The sequence below is a fragment of the Rhinolophus sinicus genome, linkage group LG04 (assembly GCF_036562045.2).
Source record: "Rhinolophus sinicus isolate RSC01 linkage group LG04, ASM3656204v1, whole genome shotgun sequence".
NCBI classification, from domain to species: Eukaryota; Metazoa; Chordata; class Mammalia; order Chiroptera; family Rhinolophidae; genus Rhinolophus; species Rhinolophus sinicus.
In genome coordinates, this window is record NC_133754.1 from 119477996 (window position 1) to 119492832 (window position 14837).

At 39.2% G+C, this 14837-nt stretch overlaps 1 long non-coding RNA gene across 4 annotated transcripts in view; it reads right to left on the bottom strand.

The window, feature by feature from the left end:
* LOC109449727 (uncharacterized) overlaps nucleotides 1–14837 on the bottom strand; it is an 84668-nt gene that overhangs the window by 62561 nt on the left and 7270 nt on the right. For 3 of the 4 annotated variants that reach the window (XR_012495680.1, XR_012495679.1, XR_012495678.1), the window contains exon 4: nucleotides 5348–5464. This is a non-coding gene — a long non-coding RNA (uncharacterized LOC109449727). Of the gene's footprint in view, nucleotides 1–1648; nucleotides 3551–5347; nucleotides 5465–14837 lie in introns of those variants that run through there. The other variant, XR_012495681.1, reaches the window with a different exon arrangement.

Sequence of the window (14837 nt, forward strand, 5' to 3'; positions counted from 1 at the left end):
GGTATCATTTTCCAATTAAAATGCATTTCACACAAGATCTACCGCCTTGCCAGCCTTTTGGGAGAACAGTTGAGTCAGCCCCCTACTCCAATAGCAACAATAAGTGAAGTTGTCACTCTCAGAACCAGCTGAGCATTCGTGAGATAATTTTATTTTGGCTTTACCTGGTGATTATTTGTTTCGTGCCTATCCCGCCATCAGACTGTTCAGACTGTACGTTTGAAGACAACTGGACCAACTCTGTATTCACATTGTGTGCTCATTACCAACACGGTGCCTGGCACATGGTCATCCCATAAATATTTGTTGAGAGCACGACGTACTTACCAGAACATCTGACCTCTAAGTCCAAGTTCAAGGTCCCTAATAGCTTCAGCTGCAAGGGCTCCTTCTCCTTTTGGTCTTCCATTATACATTTCCTTGGCTCGTTATTTATGCCTCCTCCCTACCCCTAGGTCTGTTTGAGGGCAGGATTTTTATTTTTAAGGAGGGCGCAGTTCACAGTGGCCCATGCGGGGATTGAACCGGCAACCTTGGTTTTATCAGCACCGCGCTCTAACCAACTGAGCCAACTGAGCTAACCGGCCACCCCCCAGGCCTCTTTATTTTTATGGGCATATATAAGCTTTGAAATACCTAAGATGATCCTCTGCAGATAACAGAGCCTCAATAGATATTAAACAAATCAATGAAATTACTAGGTATTCTAAGATGTTACAGCTGTTCTGAAGATATTTAACACATTGAAAATAAAACTACACTTAACTATGGGGTCCTGGATAGAAACAGTTGTCCTTTTATTTTTATTAATAAGCACATACGTGTTATCAGTATGCACAATTTGTGATATGAGTCTGTTTTGCTTCCCTGCACATGGGCCACAGGAATCCTGAGAAACAAACTCTCACCCCAAAGCTAGTATCTAATGTGGGTATTTTTAACCCTTGAGGTTTTTCAATAACTAAGCAATGTTTTTTCAAATGCAGTAACAGTGATATGCAGACATATTTATTGTCCACTCACAAAGCCGTTCCTCAATATAATTACAATATGGCTTCCTTTTTATGTCATTAAAAACCAGGGTCTTAATTTTAGGGTGGGTTAGCTGAAGTTCAGCATGAAAGGGGGTAATGGGAAATACGATTTCTCAAGGCCCCGTTAGCCTTGGATTCTGTGCTACAACCTTGCCAGTGCATTTCCAAGTCAACATATGCTTCTCACAAAACCACAAGGTCTTTTGAGTAACTCGTGCTGTTCTAAACACATGTTCCCAGGAGTTTAATAAATATTATTTTTGCAACTTGTTTAGTGGCAAAATAATGAGTCCTCAGTGTATTCTTATCCTCTTCTTTGCTGTTACAGCAGATAGATTCGGAATCAAGGGCAGAAAGCAATCCTTTAAAAACTGTTAAAAGTCAAATATTTGGTAACGGTATGTGCATTCCAGAAAAGGCTATTATTTTAAATGATAAATTGTACCTTGTTGAGGAATTTCAAATACCATTTGAATATATTAATAACCGAAATGCTCCCAAGTTTACAAAGAGTTCTCAATGAAATCATGACCTTGTACAGACAAGCACCCGTGGAGGAACAATTTTAAAACCATCTCTTTTTTATTTCCTCATGGGATCTACAACAATGTTAGTGCGTTAAAGCTGATGAATGGATCACAATGCAACTTTTCCAGCCTTTCTTCCTTTCATCTCTCCATATATCAAGCTTCACGGGAATGACAGATTTTGTGTTTTACCTCACTGTCCTCTGATTGCTTCCTTTGCTTCTTCCTTTGCCTAGTGAATCTCTGTTTACTTGAGGAAAAAGCCACATCTTTGTATCCTGGTATTTTAATTTCACTTATGTCATAGATTTTAATTCAAGTTGCTATAAAGTCATCAATTATCGACTTTAATAATTACATTATAATTTATCATTTGGGTACATCATCAGTTATTTAACCATCTCTTATTGGACATAGGGTCATTTAAAAATTGTTACTATTTTGATAATGGTTCAACGAACAATTTCATACATACAACTTTTTCTGTTATTTCCTAGGGATACATCTCAGGAATGTAATTATTTAAAAGGGTAATCACTCAGAAGGGAAATAACTCAGCACATAATCCTAATAACACAAAACAAAATAAGGGCCAATCTTAACCCAAAAAAAGTTTGTATTTACATTTGGATTTAGAGACCACTTGGTGGTTATATCTTCACCAAATTTTTATAGAGCCTATTTTTAACTAGCTAAGTGACTGTTTAAATCATTTAATCTCACTGAGTTTTAAATTCCTTTGCATTGGACAAGACTGGATTGTGTATTCCAGTGTTCCAGCTCTTCAGATTTAGATACAAACCAACGCACTATAAAAGTGAATTCATATGAGGCCTATTATTATGTCTGGAAGGTCAACCCCCCTCAGGTGACCTCGTGTATGCAATGACCAGAGACCAACCTTGACTCACTGACTGAGGTAGTACAATATATGCTGGGGGTACCACTGAGCTATCAGGATCACCTGCCTCTGGAGAAGAGTATTAATGGGAGAAAGTTTCCTGACCGAGCACATTGAAACACCCCAGTACCCGGCGTTTGCTCAAACAAGGAACCAGCAGTCAAGGTTTGTAAAAGAGATGATGGCCTTGGGAGGGGCTAACCTCTTAACTGGAAGCAAATGGGCTCAAGAAAGAACCTTTCACTGGGATGCAGCTATGATTCAGATTTTTGGTCCAAAAGTAAATAATTCACAGGAATAACTAAGACTAAAAATGAGGGCGTATTAGTGAGAATTAATATAAGTCTGAACAAAATTAATATTAAAGAAGCCTTATGGAAAACTAATATTTACAAGGTCAGACAATTAAGTTCACAAATTCATCCTAGAAAAAGTGCTACATACCTCATTGCTGAATATCACTGCAGTCACCTTCAAAGCACTCCCCTTGGGAAGCTACGCACTGATGCCAACACCTAGGCCACCCTTCAAAGCAATTTTGGAACTCATTCTGGAATGGCCATCAGAGCTGGCATCGTACTACCCTTGATATCCTGAATGTCATCAAAATGTCTTCATTTCAGTATTTCCTTTATCTTCAGGTAAAGAAAGAAGTCATTGGGGGCCAGATCAGGTGGGTAGGGAGGGCGTTCCAATACAGCTATTTGTTTACTGGCTACAAACTCCCTCACAGACAGTGCCGTGTGAGCTGGTGCATTGTCGTGATGTAAGAGCCGTGAATTGTTGGTGAGAAGTTCAGGTTGTTTTCGTCTAACTTTTTCATGCAGCCTTTTCAGCACTCCCAAAGAGTAGGCTTGGTTAACTGTTTGTCCAGTTGGTACAAATTCATAATGAATAGTCCCTCTGATATCAAAAAAGGTTAGCAACAGCGGTGCAGCAAGTTCACAAACTTAATTGTCAGACTTCATATACCCAATTCAAGAGCATCATATTATAAGGCAAAACACTCTGGTCCTGGCCTCTCCCTTCTTCCTATTTTTTGGTTCTTGGGGCCTCAGGTTCAATGTTAATCCTAACATATGGGGCACCTGGAAAATTGGAACAGTTGAAAATATTCAAACCCTAATAAATATACTGGTAGTAATATATATCATGAAATATAACATAGAAACAAAGATCCCTAACCTCCCCCAGCCAAACTTTCTTGAAGACCTTATTCTAGGCAATGGAATATAACATTAATGAGAAAAGACAGAACTTTGAGGAGATTGGGAAAGACAATGTGTGCAATATCTGGAAAAGGTGTGCATAAGCTACTTAGGTTCAGGTTTAAGATAAAAGTCTAATGTAGTCCTGCCTTGTCACCAGGCATAAGGTCGATAAAACCTTCAAAGATTCTTCAAGCCAGAAAGACCTCTGTCTTCTTATGTTATCCTGGGATCCTAAGCTCTTCCACCTTTCACACTATTATTTTGCCATATGTAATACTATTACTCTTAATATTTCAACTATGATGATTCGTGTCCCAAAGACATTGCAAAATTCATGACTTCAGGTTTGGGGATTAATTTATAGAGTTTAGTCAGATTTGAGACAGTTAGACTCCCTGATTTCTCTAACAATATTGTTTGTCCTTTTGTATATTAAGGATTCTTTTTCTATCAAAGACAGTAGGAGGTAGATCAGAAGAGAACTTGATTTCAAAATATCTGGAATGTCGAACAGCCATAGCAGCATTTGGAGTCCCCATAGGAAGTGGTAAATGTATACCTATTATTTGAAGTACTGAGGATATAGTACAAAATTAAATGGCCTCTGTTACCATTTATTCCTCAGAATGTCAAATTAAGGGCAGAACACTCTTCATAAATCCCTTCACAGAATCTACTGAAATAAGCTTGTGCTTGCTTAAACTGTGTCTTTTCAGTGGTCTTATTTCCTACTACCTTGGAGGAAATAAACTGCTCAAAAGATTAGCAGAAACTATACTCATTACAATTCTGTGGCAGAGACAATACTGTGTATTGACCAAACCACTCCCTTTTCTTCCTGGAAAAGAACTACTCCCATCCCTTTCAGCACCAAGGACAATGCCTTAAACACAAAATACACTTTACATTCAATAAAAACTTGCAGAATAGTAAATTCATTAATAGATGCCAGAGTTAGCCTCAGCAAACTAACGAGGGCCCTCTTTTATTCCCTCTGGTGCCCAGGGCTCTGTGTTTCCTTTTTTCTATCTCCTATGAAAATCTACCCTCAAGGGAAAAAAATTTCTTCCCTACTCTATACACTCAGGAATACAATTTATGTTTCTCAACCTACCTATGACAAAGGACCCATTGAAGACCAGTACTTTTGCAAAATGTAATACAAACAAATTACTGAAAAATGAAATTTAAAAATCAAAGATGTACAAAATACAAGTCCTAAATTTCTTATTATTAGCTTTAAAAGACTTAAAATTGCATTCCAAAAGACAAAATCACAGCAAACATAATATAGGGAAAAAATAAGCATCCCAGACTGCCCAATCTGCAGACTACACTTTGCCAAACACTGGCATAAATGACTGAGAAACAAAATCTTCCCCTGTGGGCATTTCCATTTCCACTGACAAAATATGTAAGCAAAAGGAGAGCTGCCTTTGAATTAGAATGCCAGTCACTGGCTAGCTAAAGGCAAGGACATGTTGAGACAATGGCACTCCCCAGGCCCCCTAAGTCCACGTCCACACCCGCGCTGAGGATGGGAGCTGGCCAGGGCATGGGCAGCAGGCATAGATCCAGAGAGAAAAACGTCAGCAGCAGAAGCTTGACAGAATTTTCACACTTCAAACACAATAAACTCCCAAGCCCCCCATTTGAAGCAATATGGGTGCTGACCTGCATTTCTGCTTTCATGGAACTGGCTGTGACGTTAAGACCTTGTTGTCCAATTTACATTCCCACCAGTGAAATATCTTAGAAGGAAAAGGACAAGAACCACATGATTTCACTCATCTGTAAGATAAAAAACAGAGAGCAATAAATGAACAAACAAAACAAACTCACAGTCAATGGACAACAGAAGCGTGGTTACCAGAGGGGAAGGGGGTTTGGGGACAGGAAGAAGAGGGAAAAGGGGGTCAAATGTATGGTGATGGAAAGAGAACTGACTCTGGGTGGTTAACATACAATGTGATATATAGATGATGTATTACAGAATTCTACACTTGAAACTTATATAATGTTATTAGCCAAGGTCACCTTAATAAATTTAATAATAAACAGACGCTGCTGTCAAAATGCTATTAACATGTCAAAGTCACAAAGGTTAAAAATGTGGAAATTTTTAAATGTAAAATTAAGCCAAGTTAAGCCATTCAGTTCAGTAACGGGGGTACTTGCTTTCATATAGTGAGAAAGTTAACAGAGAATTAAGATTAACATCACCAATAAGAAACGGAAACAACACTTTAAAATTAACTAAATAGGTCATTTAGGGACCAATTGAGAGATTCTTAATAAACATTGTAAGATGTGTTAAACATTACGCTGTATGGAGATAACATTTGTAACTTTAATGTGACAATTTTATGTGACGAGAAAAATCTTGGACTTTGACATGTTGTTTATTGGCACAGTTTTAGAAGTAAGTCCAGCATTCTGACTCTGAGACCTTTGCCTTGAATTAAATTGACGAGGCCAGAAACAGTACGCATCAGTACACTGCTCGTAAGTTTGCAGAATAGATAAGGTTTGTATTCTCCTCCCGCCTCCCCCCATTTTAGCACCCCTGACAGACTAGGACCCCCCCCCCCATCTTTCCCTATATACTTCAGGTCCTTCTGCCCGGTACTCTCCTGGGTTTCTGTCCCCACCACACAACCTTCCCTCCCTTCGATTTTACAACTTATTTCTACCCCGGTGGTTTGGTTTCAGCTTGTACAACTGTGTCTTTGCAGTTAGGAAATCACCCTGGAGAGCCCAGGCATCACGGTTGGGTCCCACGACCAGGACACTTTGCTAAGACTTTGGCCAGTCTCTGCTAGGAAAATAAAAAAGAACAATGAAGGCAATTATTCCATTTATTGCAGCTATAAATCCTAGTTTGCCTGAATAGCCTGAATGATGAGTATTCTGTGAAAATGCTCCTCTCAAGTGCAAAAGAATTACAAACAACATGCACCTATTTCTTATAATCACATCCAACACAGCCCCAAGAGTTCAAATCTAACCAAAAAAAAAATGCTAATTGAATCATAATGTAAGTATGGAGAAAGGGAAGGAAATTTCCAGCATTAGGATGCTGTAGTGAGAGTAAGTTTGCTTAAGTAATATCATACTTAAACAAGGGTCACTGATAATGTTAGCAATCCATTAATAGGCAATTACTAACGGCTTACTATATACTTGGGAATAAAGTGTAAAGACAGAGGACGTATGAAACTTCCAACTCCAGGAAGTTGTTTGCAATTTGGTCCAGGTGAAAAGATATGAAATAAGAAAGTACATGTTTGAGAGCTAAATAATGTGGTACAGACTCTAAACCTGCACCGTTCAATACAAAGTTCACTAGTAACGTTGAGCACTTGAAATGTGGCTCGTCCAAATTAGGATGTGCTGTAAACCAGGTTTCTAAGGCTTAGAAAAAAATGAAGATATTTCATTGATAATTTTAAATTAATTGTATGTAGAAATAAAAATATTTGGAAATATTAGAACAAGTAAAGTACGAGGTGTGATAAAAAATTACGGTAATGCTGCTGCCAAGTGCCATCTAACGGAAAGGCAGGGATCTTTAATATGGGAAAAGGCACATCAAACCTTAGTAACAGTGTGTGACGAGTTTCAATTTGTTCGGTGCAGTCAGTCGGGTGTGAGCTACGGTTGAGAGAAGGTGTGTTTTAAAGTGTGCTGTAAATCACCCTCCATCATGATAACACTCTGTGTCACACATCGCTTCTGGTATATGGCAATTTCTATCAAATAAAAACATTATGGTGTGTCCTCATCCACCTTATTCACTGCATCTAGCACCATCTGACTTCTGGCTCTTCCCCAATCCCTCAAGTCAAAATGATTCAGGACATAGAGGCAGCCTGGACAGCACAACTAAAGACACTCACAAAAGAGGACTTCCAGAACTGCTTCAAAAAGTGGCAGGAACGATGGGATAAGTGTGCCCAAAGCAAGGGAGACTATTTTCAGGGGGATGAATGGCAATGTGTCTTTTAGTGTAATAAATTTGTTTTACTTAAACATTCACCATATTGTTCGATCACACCTCATATATTGTTAAAATTCATTTTACCTGTTTCTAGAAAATATAAAATTACATATATGGTTTGCATTTTATTTGTGTTAGATAACATGGCTTTCAAAAACTGTATTTCAGAGGAATGGGAGCTCAGAAGAGAATGGAGTAATCTGGGTCCCCTGGAGGAAACAGACCTTGAATAGGTCTTATGAACTTGGAGAGGCAGAGAGAGTAAAAGGAAAGTCAAATCTGGGAAATGCACTCATGGAGCGAAAGTTGGGAAAGAAGATAAGAAAAGGGGCAGAGGGAGCAGAAGGTGCACTCTGGGGTAGATTACAGAGAACAGCCTGACAAGGACCGAGGAGGAAGACAGACGGGATGCAAGGAGATAGAGTCTTTGAAGCCAGGCACAGGTTTGGGGGTTCTTGAGAAGGCAGCCCTTGACAGGGTCTGAGGGAGATTTCAGATGAAAGCTGAAGGACGAAAATTCTAGTACTGGGTTATTTAAACCTCTCATCACATTAGAAAGTTCTTATATAAGAATTAAATCCAGATTTCCAACCACAACAAAATTGTACAGCTCAGGCACCCAATTCAGTAAGAAGTAACAGCACATTCTCACACATCCAATTAACCTTGGCCTTTAGTTCAAGTTTTGTTGTTGCTGTTATTTTCAAATGCTATCATACAGAGGTGCTGCAAATTCTAATAGGGAGGGGAATAAAAGAATGGAAAGCATGAAGGAGGTTTGAAAAAGCTTTCAGATGATGCTATCTGAATTAACATTTCCCTTTCTTATCTATACAAAAATATGCCTTTTCTTGAAAGCTCTCTGCAATGAAATACTCATTGATACACATCAATTCTTTTTAAATCAATTCCTTTTAAAACCAGTTTGTCTTCCTCTAGCTCGCCCTTTATGTTGGTCCAGAACGTGATTGTCACAAATATCTGGGTGAACAAGATTGTGAAATGTGGTCATAAAGTAAGTGATTATTTCTAAACTCGGCTTTGTCACATTGTAACGCTCCACAAAGCACCTTTCCCCGGGCTACGTTTCATTTTAATTGATCCCATCAGCGCCACATCTATATCCTTCACAATACCCTCTATTTTAAGAGAAGCCAATCAGGTTATGGGTTTGTTAGCAATAAAATTACCAAGGAGCAGTTTGTGGATGGTAAGAGCAATAGAAATTCTGAAGAGAAGTAGAAAGAGAAATAATGAGCGCCCTCCTCACTTCTTGGAAGTGAACAAATCTGAGCTCCCTGAAGCAACACTTAACCTATGGTATGAAACGGTAATGGACAAATATTAGGAATGCCGATGTCAGCTGTTAGACACTGTTGGCATCGAAATGTCATTTAAAAGTTAAGTTCTCCCAAGTATTCTTTGTCAGGTTTCTTGCTACTGTATGCTTTTCATAGGAGGACAGAACCGTAAATCCCAGAATAAGTTTGCTCTGGTTTTAATTATTTGTGTACTGGGTTCAGCCCAGAGTGTGAGCTGGAAAAAAGGGAAGTGTCATAAATAGATCTTTGTGTCTCCCGATTCCCCACTGTGTCATTACTGGTAGCACTTCCCATTGCCGGAACGATTTGCAGAACCTAGTAAATGAGCATTCTGCAAGCTGCACCAACTAAAGCACAGGCCTCACACATTTCAGCCTCACCCCAGCCTCCTTGGGTGTGTATCCACTAAACCTTTATAACATATCACAGAGTGAGGAAAGACAGAACAGCAGCTCTATCTACACAGGCAGCGCTTCTTCTCTGTCTAAACAAGATGAATTAGTTAGACTGGAAGGTGGTTTCTTTTGGAGGAGTGAGAAAGCAGTGACAGAATCAGAAAAGCCTGAGAGGGCTTCCTTTTAGGAGACTGTTACAGGATAAACTAAGCTTAACGAGTATGATTTACGTGAAGTGACTTGGGGGAGCTCTTTTGAGGAAGAAGTTCATGTGGAACTGGAGGTACCTTGCAAGAGGGAGATTCTGGCAAGTGAAGAGGGCTTGGTGAAGGAGGCAGGAGCTAACTGTGGTCAAATACACAGCGCCAGCCTTCTTCCCTGCCGACTTGGACCTGGCACACAGTTTACTCAATCCCAGTTTTGTTACCACAACCCTTTTCAGTAGAGGGATCCTGGCACCACTGTCATGAACGGGCATTTGCATTTGAGTGAACCACATTTGCCATACTTCAGGCTTAAAAGGAACCACCCATTTTCCTTTGCAGCTTGATTTATCCAGTGATGACAGAGAGAGAGGCGGAAGGGGTGAGGGAAGGGAAGAAAAGGGAAAGGGAGAAGGAGGGAGAAGAAAAAGGCAAAGCTTCAAAGGAGAAGCAAAGATGAACAAGTTGATACACTAAGGATGTAATTATAAAAATAGTTGTCAACCTGAGTCCCTGCACTTGAAATGTGCTAGGTATTACAAGTGCCGTGTCTAACCCCCATGATAACCCTGTGTAGTGGGCATTATTATTTCCCTTTTTGTTGTTGTTGTTCAGGAGACTGGGACTCAAAGAAGCTACGTGATTTTCCCCAAACCAAAGAACTTGTAAATAGCAGAGCTGAGAACTCTGGTTCTCTGATTCCAACACCCAAATTCACTCTTCTAATCCATTACCAGAGTGGGAGATGGTTTTCAAGGTATGCATTTATTTATCTTTTATTTATGCGAAGTGACAGTCATTCTCTATTTACAGAAGTGATACAAAATCTTCCTTTAAAGTAAATTACATTTCAAAAATTAACAGTGATTTTAAGAAAGTAATAGCTCAGATATTTGCAAGAATATGTACGGCAAGACACTGCATGAAATAGTACATCCATTTACTGGTAAGTCAAAGTGAAACAGCTTGAAGTAAGTGATTTTTACTGATCACTCCCTAAATCTCACACAAAAGAGGTAGTACTCAAATTTAGACATACAATATGAAGAAACAGCTTCCTAGACCAGCCATCGGCTTCTCTTCAACACTCTTAGGAAACTCCCTCTGTGTTAATCAAGCCCTCAGGCCTTGGAGGGAGGTTTCTATTCTCTGTAAACTGAGACTGAGGCTGGGAACTTAAGAAGCATCTGTCTTGTACTTTATTATCTCAAGGTCAGGAGCTGCACTTCTCATAGTGACAATTAGCTAACATATACAATTAGGCTATGCAGATAAACTAAGCGAAAGTTAGAGGAGACATCCAGGAGCCAGTCTCCTTTCCCAGATATCTTCCAGGAACAATGGTGGGGTTGTTATGCTGATAGGAAGGAAGGAGAGATACTGGGACAAATGTTTGAGGGTAAGTGGAGTTTTTGTAGAACTCCTGAAACGACATGATGCACAAATGTCCCCATTACCTCTAGAGGGTAGCCAGTTCCTACCCTCTAGTCCATTAACACTGATGGACAGCAATGTAAATTTCTAGAGTGACTTCCTGATTTTTTTTTTACTTATTTTTTGAGAAAACTCTATCAACTTACCTCTAGCCAATGTCATCTGCTGATATCATCAGCAAATGACACTAACTTGATTCTTGAATTCTAAGATGCATTTTTCTCCCATATTTCTTAAACTGTCCATTTTGCTTTGTAGCTTTATTTATCCAGAGGGGAGAGGGGAGGCAGTGGGAGGGGATGAGGAGAGGGGATGAGGAGAGGGAGAGAGAGGGAGAGGGAGAAAGAAAGAAAAAAAAGGACTCAACTGTACATTCAATGTGGTCTTTATTCTTCTTTATCACATCTCATACCTGATTTCCCCTTAGAATTGAGTAAATATATTGTTCACGTGTGTTTATGGGAATTAGGGTGAGTTCTAATTTTAGAAGTATGTCACCAAATAGAAGCCTCTCTTCGTATCTGTGGCTTTGAAGTCCTTTCTTTTTTAAACTATTAAATACTACAACAGTTTGTTAGGGAAAATGCATTTGAACAAAAGACCAAGCTGGTAGAAAGAATAAAAAAACTAATCAAAAGAATGTTACTATGTCCCAAAGGTTAGAGTCACCTTACTATCAAGAAAGGCTAGAGCAAGGAGAACGAGATAATTCAGAAATTGAATATTCCCGAGCTCATTTATCTTTATTTTTAATAATTCCATTTGCGTGCATGTGTTAGATCACAAGGTCGTGATGTTACTCTTCGTGCTGACTTCTCAAGTAAATCACAAATGAGTTTTTATGATAATGATTTATGGGGTTAGCTATTTGTATTCCCAACAGAGAGTTACCTACAAAGAAACAATTGTTTGACTTCTGAGATGTGACATCATTCATGAAATGAATGGTTTCCAGATGCTTTGATTAAAAAAAGATTAAAGAATATATGCAACATAAAATTCCAAAGCAGGTAAAACTAATCCTGTGAGCGGTCAAGAAAGATAGTGGTGAGAAGGAGGGGGTCGTGATACCACCCAGGTGCCTCGTGGGGAGGGGCCAGCCGGCAGTGTTCTTTTTCCTTGACCTGGCCGGTGATTACACAGGTGTGTTTACTTTGTGATAATTCACTGTGCTGTGTACCTATGAATTGCACCTTCTTCTGTATGTGTGCTCTATTCTTCAATTTAAAAAGAATTTTACAAAATGAATGCAACAGATATCAAACTCCTTGTATTATTTGTTGACAAAAAGGGGGGATTTCCTCACCCTTCAGGTATACTGTACTGCGGCTTTACTATTACATTGCCTACGGGGTAAGCGCTCACCCTAGAACATTAATCTTAATGTTCTCCCAAGTCATTATTTGCTCTCTAGCATTTCAGAATAGAACATAACTCCATATAAATGACAATTTCTGGTCATTCTCGAAGAATAACACTAAGCATGAAAATCTGAAATATTGATCTTGTGCTGTGTAATGATATTTCTATTGATGTGAAGTAGTTCCTATAAAATTGTAGACTTGCTGTCTCAACACACGTAACTGGTTTTGAAATCACACCCATAACTGGAAATGACTTTCTTCAGTAAGCAGGTTCCAACAGGACACTTCAGGGGTATGGCTGCTGGATTCCTCCATCTCAGGTACCCCAGATTCCTGAGGACAGAGGAGCTCAATAAATACTACCCTCTTCCTGCCCCGACAGAACAGGCAGGATTCAGTGAGTGGGTCTTTGAGAAGGGGTGATAAGAAAAGGATGGAACAGAAGAGGACTTTTGTCCCTGGGAACCAGTCAAAATGGGAGCACTGAAAACATCTGTTTGAAATTCTGGCACCCATCAATGTGCGTGGGGACATTAAATTGACTCAGGTATCAGATTCGTTTGCTTCACCACTGTCTGTTCAAGATGAAAATAAAACCCCCATATCATCCCCCAACTCCCAGAGTGAACAGATACATGGCAGTGAGTGGGGGATGGTTATCCCCAAGAAAGCGTTGTATTCCTGTTGAATCATGCCTACCCCCTACCCCCCGCAAAGATACATCCATGTCCCAATCCCTGGAAACTATGAATGTTTATTGGGGTGTGGGGGGAAAGAAGGTCAGGGGTTCTTTGCAGATAGGATTAAGTTAAGGATCTTGAGATGAGAGAATCCTGGACTACACAGGTGGGCCCTAGATTCAATGACAAATGTCCTTATAAAAGATAAACAAGGAGAAGGCAGGGTGAGAGACCAGTGGTACAGGGTCGAGTGATGTAGCAAAATCAAAAGACAAATAAATCGAACACTGGAAAATTATTGTTCATCTACAAACAAGGGGTGAGTCTCCTTATAATATGTAGTAAGTTGCTGGAAATGAAAAGAATGAAAACACAGTGTAATAGAAAAAAATGGGCAAAATGAAAAATGGGAAAAAAAGAAAATACAAATGATCCTTAAACATATGAAAATATTTCAATTGTAGTCACAATATAAGCAATGCAAAAATAATACCAGAGCCAAACCTATGCACTCTTTAAAGGAATTTTCTTAATTTGTTCTTGTTTCTGATGGGAACTTAACTTAAATTGCAGTCAACATTTATGGAGAATCTAACATAAGCAAGGCACTATGCATAGAGGCCAAGGTGCCTTGTCTTCAGGAAGCAGTCTAGTGAGGGGACAGACTTATATTCCTCCTGGATTGATAAAGCAGAGAGAGCTCTCACCTGGTTGCTGGCACACAACGGTGTTGGTTGAATTGGTTGATCTTTTTTTGTTTTATGTATCAGGTTATATATTACAGAATTGTTTGTAAAAGCAACAACCTAGAAGCAACTCACGTGTCCATCTAAAGGGGACTGGTTCTACAACTCTGGTTCAGCCACAGAAAGGAATATTCTGCAGCCCTTAAAAAGAATGAGGAAGCTCTCTATGTACTGGCATAGAAGGAAGACAGATGGTTGAGTGAAAAAAAGACAAAACTGGCTGCAGAGTAAGAGACTTTTTGTCTAAGAAAGGAAGGTGACATGAATTTACATTTTCTTGCATTTACATAAAGAGATACTAGAGAGACACAAAAATTCAATAGAAGAAAGTGGTTTCCTACAAAGGGTAGAAGGTATAGGATGGGTGAAGACTGGGGTGGGAGCTGGACTTCCCAGTGCGTTCATTTGAATATCATTTTGATTTTTTAACACGTGAATTTATTATTCATGCATAAAACTAAATTAAACTTAAGATTATTTATTGGTTGCCTGCTATGTAGAAAGCCTTGTGGTCAGTACTATAGTAACACTTTTAAACCAGCCTCAATGAGTATTTGTGAGCGTCTGTGTGCTAGACATGGTGTTCTGCAGTGGTTGGTCGGGGTGGAGGAGGAAGGGAACTCGTGGTTTATAAATTAATAAATCATATTAAAAGTCCCGTCTTTGACTCTGTACCTCCCTCCCTCAGGGCCTAGCATAAATAGGATCTTAGGGGAGATGGAACACATTTGAATAAAAAGATAAATTTCCATAGTGCAGAACAGTGCTGAATAAATACTGAAGGAATAATACTCTACATTAGAAGAGGAAAACATCCAGAAAGGCTTCAGAGAAAGTAAAACTTAAAATGGGTCTCAGGAATCATATAAATTAAATATTTTCCACTACAGAAGAACTTTTTCTACAGAAGTTTTTCTGTAGGAAAAGAGTTTTTTACAACCTGCCCGACGACACTGACATTCTAAAGCAAAGGTAGTGGTAATTTAATTCCATTAATTATCAAAAAGTAAATAACCTTGC